This window comes from Scatophagus argus, chromosome 5 (genome assembly GCF_020382885.2).
Source record: "Scatophagus argus isolate fScaArg1 chromosome 5, fScaArg1.pri, whole genome shotgun sequence".
Lineage (NCBI taxonomy): Eukaryota > Metazoa > Chordata > Actinopteri > Scatophagidae > Scatophagus > Scatophagus argus.
The window spans coordinates 10,808,550-10,821,278 of NC_058497.1; the positions used below are offsets into that span (position 1 = coordinate 10,808,550).

A 12,729-nucleotide genomic window follows, 5' to 3' on the forward strand; every position below is an offset into this window, starting at 1 on the left:
TGGGATGTCTCAGGTTATATGGTGTCATATGCTGTAAAGGCTGTAATGCCCTTCGAGGTAAAGTTTTGTGGGCAATAAAATAAAATAAACTTGACCTGAAACTGTGATTTTAACACTAGTCTCAACGTTGCTGCCAGTAATGGCTTTGTCAATGGCCTGTTCTCTCGCAAACAAACCTAATTGGCTAAGATCCCTCTTAAACAATACTTCATCTCCAAATAAAAGACAAAAAACACAGCCCTAACTGGCAGCCAATAATCTGAGCTGAAAGCAGACAGATTACACAATAGCCACTTTCCCACAACTGTGCCAAAGTGAGGCTTACAAGAACCAAGACCAACTGCAAATGTTTGTAATGGGAAATAGACAGTGTTATTTGGCTATTTGGGTCTTTTGAACAGCTTATAAATTGTTCTCTTAGCAGACAAATCATGAAGAGCATCAGTGAAATGTAGTTTTTGGAGAAATTATGTTACTAAGTGAGCTCAGGCCAGGCCGTGATAGGCCCTGGAATGGAAAGCAGGCCATTGTGAGAGGAGAAGAGCCGTGCTGCCTTCAAAGGCCCTGACACACAAGCACTTATTGTTGTCTCCCCTCTCCACATAAGTCAAAGTAAGTTGACTGAATGTACTTGACCCTTCCCCCAGTTCTTCTTCTTCTCACACTCATCCTCTTCTCTCCATCTCTGCGTGTGGTCTTGTTTTAAGCACCTGTCTCTATTACTGTTGGGTCTCCCTATATCTGGACCAACATATAATTGAATGTGGTTTCACGTACTTGAACCATTTCAAGTGTGCTACCCCCTCAAGACTCCTGAATTAATTTTGCTATTATTTGGGCTTGTCTTCTTCAGACTCCTCATCTGATCATGAACACAACCCCCCTATCAACGTCACCTGTTCAGGGCCTTTAGTCTGCTTTACTGGTACAGGTTGCTCATCCTAATAGAGATGTGAGTGTAGATGAGTAAGGAGTGTAAAGAATATGCAGTGGTTGGTCTGGGATTCTGTAAGCAAATTAGCAACATAGTTTGAGTAAGAGGAAAGGTGTAAAACTGATGGGTTCAAATAACCAGGAAGACACAGTACGAATAGTAAGGCTAGAAAGACACAGAGAAGCTTAGATTAACTGCCACTGACTGAAGGCTGTGTAGATAACTACACATAGGTGCAGACAGTCAACCTGGTGGGAAACACACAAGGCAGATCTGAAACGAAAGGCAGTGTGATTAACAAAATAAAACAGGAAACAAGAAATGTTTTAAGCTTCAGGAGACATTACACGCAAACAGAAGCGCTAATGAGGATACTAATAATAACAATAATAAATTTTATTTATGTAGCACTTTTCAAAAATAAGTTTACAAAGTGATTTACGGACAAAGATAAAGTACAAATCACAGATTAAAAGGGATCACAAAAAAATAGGATATAAAATAAAATAGGATTCTAATACTGATTGAATTAAATCAGTTTGATTCATTCAAATCTATCCCACAATGCTCATATTTTAATTGAGTTCTGTCAGAAGGGATTACAAACATACAAGCATTCAACACTTTATAGCATAAACACTCATGCAGTCAAGTATCAAGAAAAGGCCATTTTATAAACCCAAAGAGGGAGTCGGCTGAAAAAAACAAATCACTCATCTGTGTGAAGTACATAATGATAAATGAATCAATCACCAGCTGTTTTACTCTTTGGTTTAAAAGTGGTACCTTAAGGAGTCCAGCTTTAATTGACCTGTGCAGCTGCTTTCCTTACTATGTGCCTGAAAAAGATTTCGATCAGCTATGCCCCACTTGTGCCAGCAACCATACAGACTGTTTTCACAAAGCTCCTCACACTATTTTACACAGGGGGTACTGCCAGGCCAGGCTGAAATACAATAACTACTTAGATAAAACATCAGCTAACCAGTAGTGTAGCCAAAATGCTTTTTCAATCTTTTTTTTTTTCTTAGTAATGTAGTAATTCACAGAACTAAGGTGCATGTGATTCTGTGTATTAATTGGTGTGTGTGGATGGCCCTGCTCAGACAGGTATGTGGAGTACGACTATTACTTTGTTGTGTGCCGGCCAGACAGCACCAATTAACAGGCAGGAAATGAGTCAAGTCCCTGTTGCAGTGAGGATGATGTTCAGAGGAAATGACCGCAGATTTCCAACTGAAGAGAGAGATGACTGAACCTGGAAGTGTGTGCATGTGTACGTGTTTGTGATCCACTGTGACTACTGATAACCATGTAAGGTAAAATGGAACATTTCCAGCATTGCCTTCAGAAATATGATATGCTTTATTATAAAACCAAATCTTGTCATGACTAAGGATGAACTTAAGTCTGAGTCACAGACATATGTGATGCCCACAAGAATCATCGCAACAAATGAGAAAAATGGGATCTTTTGCTGAAGGGGATATTCATACATACCTAAATCTTGAGTACTGCTCCTCTGGGGCTCTACATTTTTAAGAAAAGACAGTTCCTTTATTTATTTTTAAAGCTGCACTGCCACTTGAATGTAACAGCCTGAACTATTTATTAATTTAATCCACAAGTGTAGAACAATTCCATGTTGCTCTATATGTACTAGGAGGAGTTCAGGAGCAGTTTTGATAATGACATAACTCACAATCCTCTTTTTAGGATTTGTGTTCTTTTCTATTTTAAAATATATTAGATATATTAGATATTTAATTTTCCAAAAAGAGCTTTTATTCAGTTCCAGTTCAAGGTACACAACTCTTTTTCCCTCATTGTTGAACTGCTTACATCGTGTCCTCCAGCAGCCTTACAGGTGGGCGGTTAGATCAGATGAGATATGGTCGTAGGTCTGTGCGTATGTGTATGTAATATTCCAGATATGAGGCTGATCATTTGGTCTGCTGCTTTAAAACAAAAGGGCTCTGGTCCAGTTTACTCCCATGGGGAGGCTGCCTTTGGCTAGGAGAGAGGGAGAGAGAGAATGAAACCACGTAGCTTGTTGGGCTCTCCAATGCTCACTCCTCCACACTGCTTTATTGGGGGGGGTCATGGTAGTTAACTAGTGGCAGGCGTTCAGATGAGTTGTGCAACGACTTCAAACAGAGAACATTATGGCCGTGCGCGCTCACAGGATATTGCACTGTAAGGCCACTGAACACGGTTGGGTTAGAGAGAGAAGGCTTTGTATCGAGCCCATTAGAGCTCTAAACCTGTACTAATGAAGCCGTTTCCTGTACAAACGGAGCGGCTCGGGGGAAACTGGCTCTAGCTTTTAATATGGCCCTCTCCAATACCAGTTAAGATGCTGGAATTTTTTATCTGGGCACTGCGTGGGTTACCACTGGTTCCAAGCAGAACCTCCGTTTGGAAAAGTTAATTACGCATGATTAATGGAGCGTTTCCCTTCCAATGATATCTGTGACAGCACAAAGCTGTCGTAAGGCTTGTCAGACCCAATTCGAGCTGAATAAGTATTTATGTGATCGCATGTGATGGGCCTCCTCTCACCAGCACCAGCCCTCATCAATCAAGCCCTACTGCTCGCAGTAGTGGGAAATTGGTCTATCAGTGCTGCTGCCTCCCCCCTCCCCTCCTCCCCCCACTGCCACCACCACCTCCCTCCCTCCCCATTCAATCAGGCCTCAGGCTACAATGCTTCTTTAGCTCTTACTTCTGACCAACGCAGGGGTCACAGGGGGGAAAGTGGGAGCCAGAGCTGAGCCCATCCATTACAGCTCTTGTTTCTCTCGGTGGCAGCCGGACGACGGGATTCTATTAAGAGCTCCGTCTATTCAGCACTGAGATTACACCAGGGCCCTCTCTCGGAGCACACCTCACCACCAACCCCCAAGCCCTCACCAAAAACCCTATACCCACCCTGGGGGCCTTACAGCCCCCCCCCCAAACACACACACACACACACCCCGCCACCACGAAGCCACCACAGCTCAGTCGCGCTTTCCCTCCCGTACCTCCCATTTTTACACTTCTCTCTTGCAGTGTTTTTGTTTTTTCAGCAGTCACAATGACAGTAATCACTGAGAGAAACAGAGAGAGAGAGAGAGAGAATGAGACAGACAGGAGGAAAAACCTGGAGGGGAATGAGAGTAGACACTGACCTAACCTGAAACCTGTTTCTGGTTCACATGGACACATTCACTGTCTGTACCGCATTTGGCCTAGAAGCGCTGCCACACACATGCACACAGACTTGCAGGTACAGAACGCACACACACACACACACTCACACACACACACACACACTCAAGCCATAAGCATACACTCTCTCTCAAACAGAAGACATAGAGCTTCAGCACCTGGCTAAGAGACCAGGGCCATCTCCATCACAGTATAAACACACTTAGATGGGTAACATCACAAACACAACTCTGCCGCAGTTACGTCGTAAACACCAGCCGACACCAGATCAAACCGCCACTCCTCTGATGTTTAAGAAGCTCGTTTGTCTCCTGCCGGCCTGAAGAGACTCTTCATTTACTTAATATGTGTTAGCACTTGAGAGAGAGAAAGAGAGGGGAGTGCTGCTAGGGTCGCGCCCCCTGCTTAGATGGATGGGGGTCTTCCCATCAAGGAGAAGGAGAGAGACAGCGCTCCTGTCAAACAAACAGAAATTTAATACGTCGCCCTCTATCAGGATGTCCACAGTGTGTACATACTCTCTTAGGCTTGATTATGAATAACCCCCTCTATCTTATAAACAAGTGAAGTGAAGGCATTCATCAGGGATAGAGAGGTAAGGGTGTGAAGAAGGTGGAATGTTCTCTCCTGCAACGAGAGTCTGCTGTGGTGTCTCCACGCAGAGGGGATGATGGAGGAGAGGACAGGCTCGAGGAGGAACAAAAACAAAGCAGAAGGGGGATGACAGGTGAGGAGAAATTCAAGGAGGACCGTAAATAGAGGACACAGGAGTGAAGAAGAGGAAGCAGCAGACACAAACAAAGAGGATAAATAAAGAAGACGAAGAACAGAAGAGACCAAATGAAGGAGGAAAAGAAAGCAGAGGACAGGAAGAGAGGGGCAGATGCTTGTCCTGGGCAGGGAGAGGGCACTCAGGGTGGGGCTGTGTGAGGTTTACTCTCCCAGTGCTTTACTGCATGGTTTGGAAGTCTGCAGCCAGCGTGTGGGTTAACAGGATCGGAATGCTTCTTCAGGGGCAGCGTAATCAGCACCAACTTCCTCTGATTCAGAAAGCGTAGGCCTCGCTCTCTGCCTCTTTTGTTTCAGCTGGGGCTCCGCTGACAGCACGGAGGAAGCAGCAGTCTGACGGTCAGGGGAGATGTTGACTGTGTATAAACACAGTATCCAGGCAGGGAGAGAAAGAGAAAGAAACCGACAAATTTCAGTGCGACTAATGTGTCCGTGTGTTGATGTGCGCTCGTGCCATCTGTGTGCATAGATGCACACACTTGTTTGTGTGTCTTGGCAGTGTTTGGCACCCACATTGCTGGCCTCTCCCAGTGGAAAACACGCAAGACGTGAGCGAAAGAGGTTATGTGAGGGATACTCTGCACACTAGCTCCGTTCTCTGTCAGGCCAGTCATCTCCAGCTGCCCGCCTCAGACTTTTGTCTTTGTTAAATGTTGTGTGACAATGAGATTTTCCAAAGTGCCATCAAGATAAAGAAGTGGATTGAGAGAGGGAGAGGGGAGGAAGGCGGGGAGACTCCGATAAGAGCTGAGATGGTCTGGTCATAGTCCAGCAGCCCTTCGTCACTGCTGCAGCCCCAGATATATCTCCTCTCGGTCTCTGAAGCACTCACACACACCTTCATCACTTTGTCTTTCTCTCTCTCTCTCTCTCTCTCTCGCCCAATACGCGCACTTCTACAACTGCACCCAATCTATATAAAACACACACACAAACACACCTCTTTTCCATCACTGCAGCTCTAGATCCACAATCGATCCTCACAGCACCCCAGTCCCCAGCAGACACCTGCAGGTGATTGATCCCCAAATCAGTCCCTCACAACCCCAGTGCCATAAAAACCATAACAACCCATCATAAAAGCTGATTTATCTTCGCCTAGCCCTGGGCCTCACAGTTAGAATATTAACCCAAAAGTGTATGACACCAAAATGATTGGTTTGGAATTGAATAAACCTTGGGAGTATTGACGCACATGTCTGATGGTTCATATCAAGTCTGACTACTGAAATGTGCCAAGTGAGATTGCATTATCTCAGCACAGGGCAGACATACACACATACATGGGGAACTTCTGCTGGACTGCTTGCATCTGTTCTTGTATTTACAAGCCTTCTTGCACCAGGGATGTGGAAAAATTCAATAGGAACCTTTAACAACTTTCAGCAGAATCATTTAGCGATGAAGTCATCTTGAAATTTCAGTTAGATCAATTATGATATCAAAATGATAGTTTTACATAATGAGCATGTTGTTTGCGCAGACATTTTCCATATTGAAAATAAATAGAAAACGACATATGAAATAATCAAACTTAAGTAACTTTATTGGGATTTTATGTGTTTGCCATATGTTGATTCAAATATTCTTCACTTTTGTGACAGTGTTTTCAGTATGTCACCTAGCTCCAGCATGCACAACTTGCAAACTAAATATATAATTATATTAATACTCATACTCAATATTTTTTTTAAATATTAGTTAGAGTGTTCTTTTGTTCTTTTGTAAGCTGAGGTAAGACACTGCCATGTCAAGCAATATTATTATGAATTCATCATAAAGTTTCCATAGTAATGTGTAATTATTTTTTTGTTGTTGTTGTTTTGTTTTGCTGTAGAGTGTTTTTGTGTTTCGTGTGTGTCGGTGCATTATTCCATGTGTGTGTTCCTGTAAGTAATGGTGCCCAAGCCACATTTTAATGAGAACGTTGGTCTGAAAGCCAGAAGCATGGTGTACTGGCAGCAGCATCAGCATGTGCCCTGTACTCAGCACTGCAACAAGCTCCTGGGTTAAATATAATCCCAGCCTAACTCAGGGGCCTCTTTGATGCTACTGAAAGCCAGTGAAGCCTTTAATGGGAGCCACTCTGTGTCCCTGTGTTATGTGTGAGCTGCTCAGCTTTCCTTCATTTTAGGGTTGTTGCAACTGATTTGTTGTTTTCCGAGTTAATTCTGACTTTAATCATGCCCACATGCACTGAGATGACCTGTAGTGGGTAACAAAATGTGTGCACGCATGTGTGTGTGTGTTTGTCACGGACGTAGTGAGCACAATCTGCTTACGCTTTGCACTTACTCAAGAATATTTTCTCACTTTCTCACATTGCAGTTTTGACCACTTGTAAATTTTGGGTAAGAAATACCCATTAGTTCCATTTGTCATGTTTCTCTGTCATTTTCTCCTCAGCACAACAGTATACACCTTTTTCTTTACTTTGAAGAAGAAAAGAAAAGGAACCACTCAATAAAAGTAAATATACAAAAAGGTCTGTAAGTCATCAACTGTTGAGTGTCCGTTTCTCCACCTGCCTCGCCGTCGGGTAGATGCTCTTTTTTGTCAAATTTATTGCTGTGTCCCAAAAATATTAACCGGTCTTCAGTTCTGTCTAGTTCAGCCTTAGATCAATATAAGACAAAACCTCCAGTCAGCTTCTACACTTCTCATCCTTCATTAATATATGAATAGCATTTCCTGTGACATTCTGTTTCGTTTAGTTTTTTTCCTCCATGGTGGCTCTACAATATTTAACTGACATGGCAGCATTTTCTCCTGTCACACTGTACAAGTATTGCGTCTGTCTGACATCCGCCAACATTAAAATATTAGCCTTCCAATTGGACATGGTATATGAAAAGCAGATTGTTGTAGCACTGCAGCAGAGCCCTAACTTTAAACGTGAGAAGAGAGCTCAATAAATGTAATTAATGTGTGACACTTGAACATCTGAAGTGCCGTGTTCAGTTCCATGTAGCTTTACCTCTCGTACATAAAAAGCTCTTTTAAAGATGATATCTATGAACGTTTTAGAGCCGATTTGTTCACCCTGCGGCGACGGGCAACATGCTCTAATTACCCCCCCCCCCTCCCCTTCTCCGCTGGACTGGAGTGGGTTGTTTAAGTTTCCAGTCTGTCCCGTGCGTATAGGAGCTGTGTGCCCGCTGAATTTATGTTTGAAAAACGTGACCTTTGACCCGTGTGCAGCTTTATCGCACCCTGTAGCCCACATACAGTGTGGCCCTGTATGCTGACGCTCTGCAGAGGAAGTGTCTGTGATTACCACAGGCTGTAATACTTTCTGTACATCGCTGCCATCCCCAACCCCCCATCCTCACCTCTCTCCATCCTCTCAAAGACCCCCAGCTCACTGCAGCCACATTCCAGCCGCTGCTCCTCTAACCAACAGCGCACATCAGGTCATTTAAAACCAATTATCTTAAACTTTCGAACGTTGCACAATGACCACTCTCCATTTTTACTTTTGTGGCCTCCTCCTCACGTCCGAATGCGTTTTAATTGCAGGTTAGCTAGCAGGCCTTGTTGCAGTGCCTGCTCACGTTGTGCCATTCCTGCTGTCAATGTTGATTTTAGGGCAAGAAACAATATATCTCATTCACGCTGTGTAGTCATTAAATATCAAATTCATTCTAATTTCATATCCAGCACTGCTGCTACGGCAGCACAGATTATAGCACGGATTTGGGTGGTATCTTGTGGGGTTTCTGCTATTGTAAAGTTTTCATTTAATATAAATCACTCAAGTTTGTTTCTCTCTTTCTCTCTCTCCTCTTTATTGGTCTGCAGTTTAGATTAAAGATGCATTTTATGATAAAAGAGCACAGAATTCCTTTTGTAAAAAGCCGGTCTCACGTCCTCCTCCTCTGAACTGCTAAATGAGATGAGATCATTTATGTCTTCTCATAAATCCTCTCAGTTAAGCATCATGTCCTGTGATGGCCCTGCCTTGTTCCAATATTGTCTCTGTAAACTGACAAATACGTCTGACATCATGGATTATTTCACCCCAGTGACCCCCCGTGCTGAAAATAAGATATTGTTTTTCGATTCAAAATCAAATGAAGGATTTGTTAATATAGACATGCATGGGGTGTTGTGGCCGACCTGTCATTGCAATGAGCTGTCAAAGACAGGAACTGACAGTGCCAAGACAAAATGACCGGGTGCTAATTCAGCAAACACGCCAGGCCTGTTCCTCCACAGGCCACAGAATTTGTCAAGAAATCATCCCTCTCTCTGTCTCTCTGTCGGAATGCCTGGCTGACCCCCGGCAAATGAAAATAATCCAAAGTAATTAGAAGTGAGCTGGTCTGGTCCTGAGAGCCCTCGGGCGGCCGGGTAAACATGGCGGAGGGGCCGGGAGGGGCCAGTGGAGGGGATGGGGGGTGGCGGCGCTGACCTTGTCCACATAAAGCAGTGATTTATGAAGTGCAGGGCACAGCAGCAGGGCTTCTGTCTTCTCCCGCAGAACCAAATTACTGAGGTGGAGATTAACACGCCGCTCACAACGGGCTTACTTCCAGACCCAGGGAAATTTTTTATTTACATTTTCCCCTTTCATTTCCGCTGCTCTGTTTTAATGGTAATTGGGCTATGTGGACACCAGGTCTATCCCTTAGTATAGAGACTTGGAGCTGCACAGTCAACGTATTGTCGACTAATCTCGGTTGACGGATGTGTTAATTAAAGAAAAAGTTGCAGAGTGTTGGGCAAACTGCAGGCTAACCGTTCGTTTGAGCTTTAAATGAGTTTTTACCACTTGATTGAATCGCCCCTCGTTTAAGCAAAATAAAATGCGCCGTGTGTGTGTGTGTGTGTGTGTGTGTACAGAGTAATGATGGAGGCTTAATGCAGCTTTTCGCTGGTGTCAATGGGAGGTCTCACCGTGAATGGTGGAACTATTTCATGTGGATTTGGCTGCGATATTTTCTTTCTCTCCTCTCTCTCTTTCTTCCTGTCTTCCTTTCCCTTCTTCCTTCTGTCCCTCTCCCTCTCTCTGTCTGCCTCACTCTCTCCCCCCTCTCTCTCTCTCTCTCTCCCTTTCTCTCCCTCCCTCTCTCTCCCTCTCTCCCCCCTCTCTCTCTCTCTCTCTCTCTCTCTCCCTTTCTCTCCCTCCCTCTCTCTCCCTCTCTCCGTCCCTCTCTCTCTTTCTCTCTCTCCCTCCCCCTCTCCCTCTCTCCCTCTGTCTTCTTTCCTCTCCCTCTGTCTTTCTCTCTCTCTCTCCCTCCCTCTCCCTCTCTCTCTCTCTCTCTCTCTCTCTCTCTCTCTCTCTCTCTCTCCCTCTCCCCTTCTCTCTCCCTCTCTCCCCCTCTCTCTCTCTATCTCTCTCCCTCTCCCCCCCCCTCTCCCTCTCTCTCTCTCTCTCTCTCTCCTGGAGGATGTGCTGGAATGCACCACACAGGCCTACACAGTGTTTCCATGTGGCCCCTCGGCTGCAGCGGCTCTGCAGCTCGCTGGCTGGAGTCGGTTTGCAGCCCACACGGGAATCCCCTTCTCCTCCTGTGCTGTCCCAGCTGACTTCACACGGCTCTGCACTGAGCAGCACGACCCGAATCGCTTTTTTAGATCAGAAAAAGTTACTCGGAGGAAAAAAAAGGAAACGGGCCCCGCGTTACATCCACGAAGCTGAGCCTCAGATCAAAAAAAATGAAGCTGTTTGATCATTAAAAAATGCCCTACACTCATCTATGAACTGGTTTTTTTTTGCGTGAGTGAACTCTTAAAACAAACAAGAAAGCCGCAAGCAAAATAAGCGTGGACCCATTTGAGCAATTTCAAGAATTTCACAGCACTTTAAAGCCTCAGCACTAAACATTACTCGGATGCTGTATGTGTTAAGTGTCGCTTAAATAGGTATGAAATGCTGTGGTATGATATAGTCGGAACTAACATACCCTGAAGCATGCATGCGTTTGGTTTGTAATTTGTTGATAAACAGCTTTTCCACACCGCTGTTTAGTAGCTGTGTCAGAGTCATTATGACAAAGGCATGGCATAATTCAGATAAAACACATCTATTTCATCTCGGCACATCAGAATAATGTTTACGGCCGACTGGTGGAAAATAAATATAAATTAGAGCTATATGCCATGCAAATCACTCTCGTGGTTTTATTAACAGATGAACAAGTGTTTTAAATTCAACCCCATCGGTCTTTTCAGTGGAGATTCAAGAGTTTTATGGCCGTTCGTTGAGGTGATTATATATTCAAGCCCATACAGCTGAATCTTTCATGCCCCATCGAGCAAATGTGACGCCTTAATGTATACGTTTTGTGCTGCAGTTCACACGGACGAGAGAGAAATGAACCCCCAGTTTATAATAAGTCAAAAAAAAGCCAAAGCTGACTGATAGAGCGGACTGTTACAAAGTGAGATATAAGCTGAGAGTGAAATTCACGGCTCAGAAACTCAGCCAAAATGTTCATCCATAAAACTTACACATCGACTTATCTCGCTTAAACTACATTTCTGGAGAGAAAATAGTGCGACTGCTGATGTCTGACCTGTGTCGTAAACGACCACTGAAGTCATCGAATTATATTTGACGCATGCTCACTGTTTTCCTTCTGAGTGAGATTATTCGCCGCTGAAAGTATTTCAAGATGAATGTTAGAAAAGCTCGCTTCTCAGCCACGACAAAAACGGTGTCATAATTATGTTTTACTGTCATAGTGACATCTGTAATGTTCCACCATTCAGAAATGTGTAGAAAGTTCAGTCCAGTTGAGCGCGCCATCTCCTGGCAGGGGGAAGAAGTACAACATTTCCTCACGTTGCCTGATTCAGGGGGTCCCTTTTCTGTTAACCCGATTTACCCCAGGTGATACCGCAAAACCCCGCGTGTTTATCCTCCCTTTTCAGACATTTCCTCCTTTTTTAAAAAAAAGAGCTCAGACCCCTTCTCTCAATCAGGATCCTCGATCAGGCCCGGAGAGGCCGTGAAGCAATCACTTTCCCAGATTACTTGTATTTAATACACAATGCATCATAAAACAAATCCCTCATCCTGACAGGAAGAAAATAGAACAGCTCATTCGACTTGAGCTTTCCCAATTTATGGCTAAATTAAAAAGGGTTCCAACAATGGACAAGTCGAGGAGAGGCAGGAAATCAATGACCGGGTGGACCGGGGTCTCTCCTCGGTTCTCAAGGAGCGGGAGACGATGGGAATCGGTGGCGGGGTCCTGCCTTATTTACACATGATTTTTCCTGTCCTTCCTGCACATTTGCTCCGCGATTTCGTAAAACAATGGGCATTATCTGGGATGGAAGGTCAATGTCACAGTGTGAAGCGTTATCCATCATCATCTGCTCTCATCAGCCAAAGCCCTGTCCTCTCCAGCTTTATGAGCTGCCTAATAAACTCCGCTCGCTGACAACGAGGACGTTTCTTTATTATTCTATACCCTTGTTCGTTTATTCGCAGCTTCGCTTTCGGCTTTCACCTTTTTACATCCGGATTAAAGACTCCTGAAATAAAACGAATACACAACATTTGCTGTCTTCTTTTTGAGCTTGTTGGAAAGCAGGTGCGCGCAGGCCACAGCAGTAAATACTCAAGATTCTGACTCTGACCTTTTCTTTGACAAAAAAAACCCCTAATTTTTACGATCACTTAAAAACACTCAAACTTTGCTTATTTTGTGTGTCGGTTTGGTGATGAAGGGGGAGATTAGCAGGAGCAGAGCGCACAACTATAGCTGCCTCACAACTTTACAGCATTTTAAGTTCAAGGCAGAGAAAAGCAGGTGATTAGGTCAGTGTTTTCCAAACTG

The 12,729-nt window shown here is 44.3% G+C and overlaps 1 protein-coding gene across 12 annotated transcripts in view; it reads left to right on the forward strand.

The window, feature by feature from the left end:
• The window catches only part of mecom (MDS1 and EVI1 complex locus), a 128,358-nt gene that overhangs the window by 86,472 nt on the left and 29,157 nt on the right, over positions 1-12,729 (forward strand). The window lies entirely within an intron of this gene.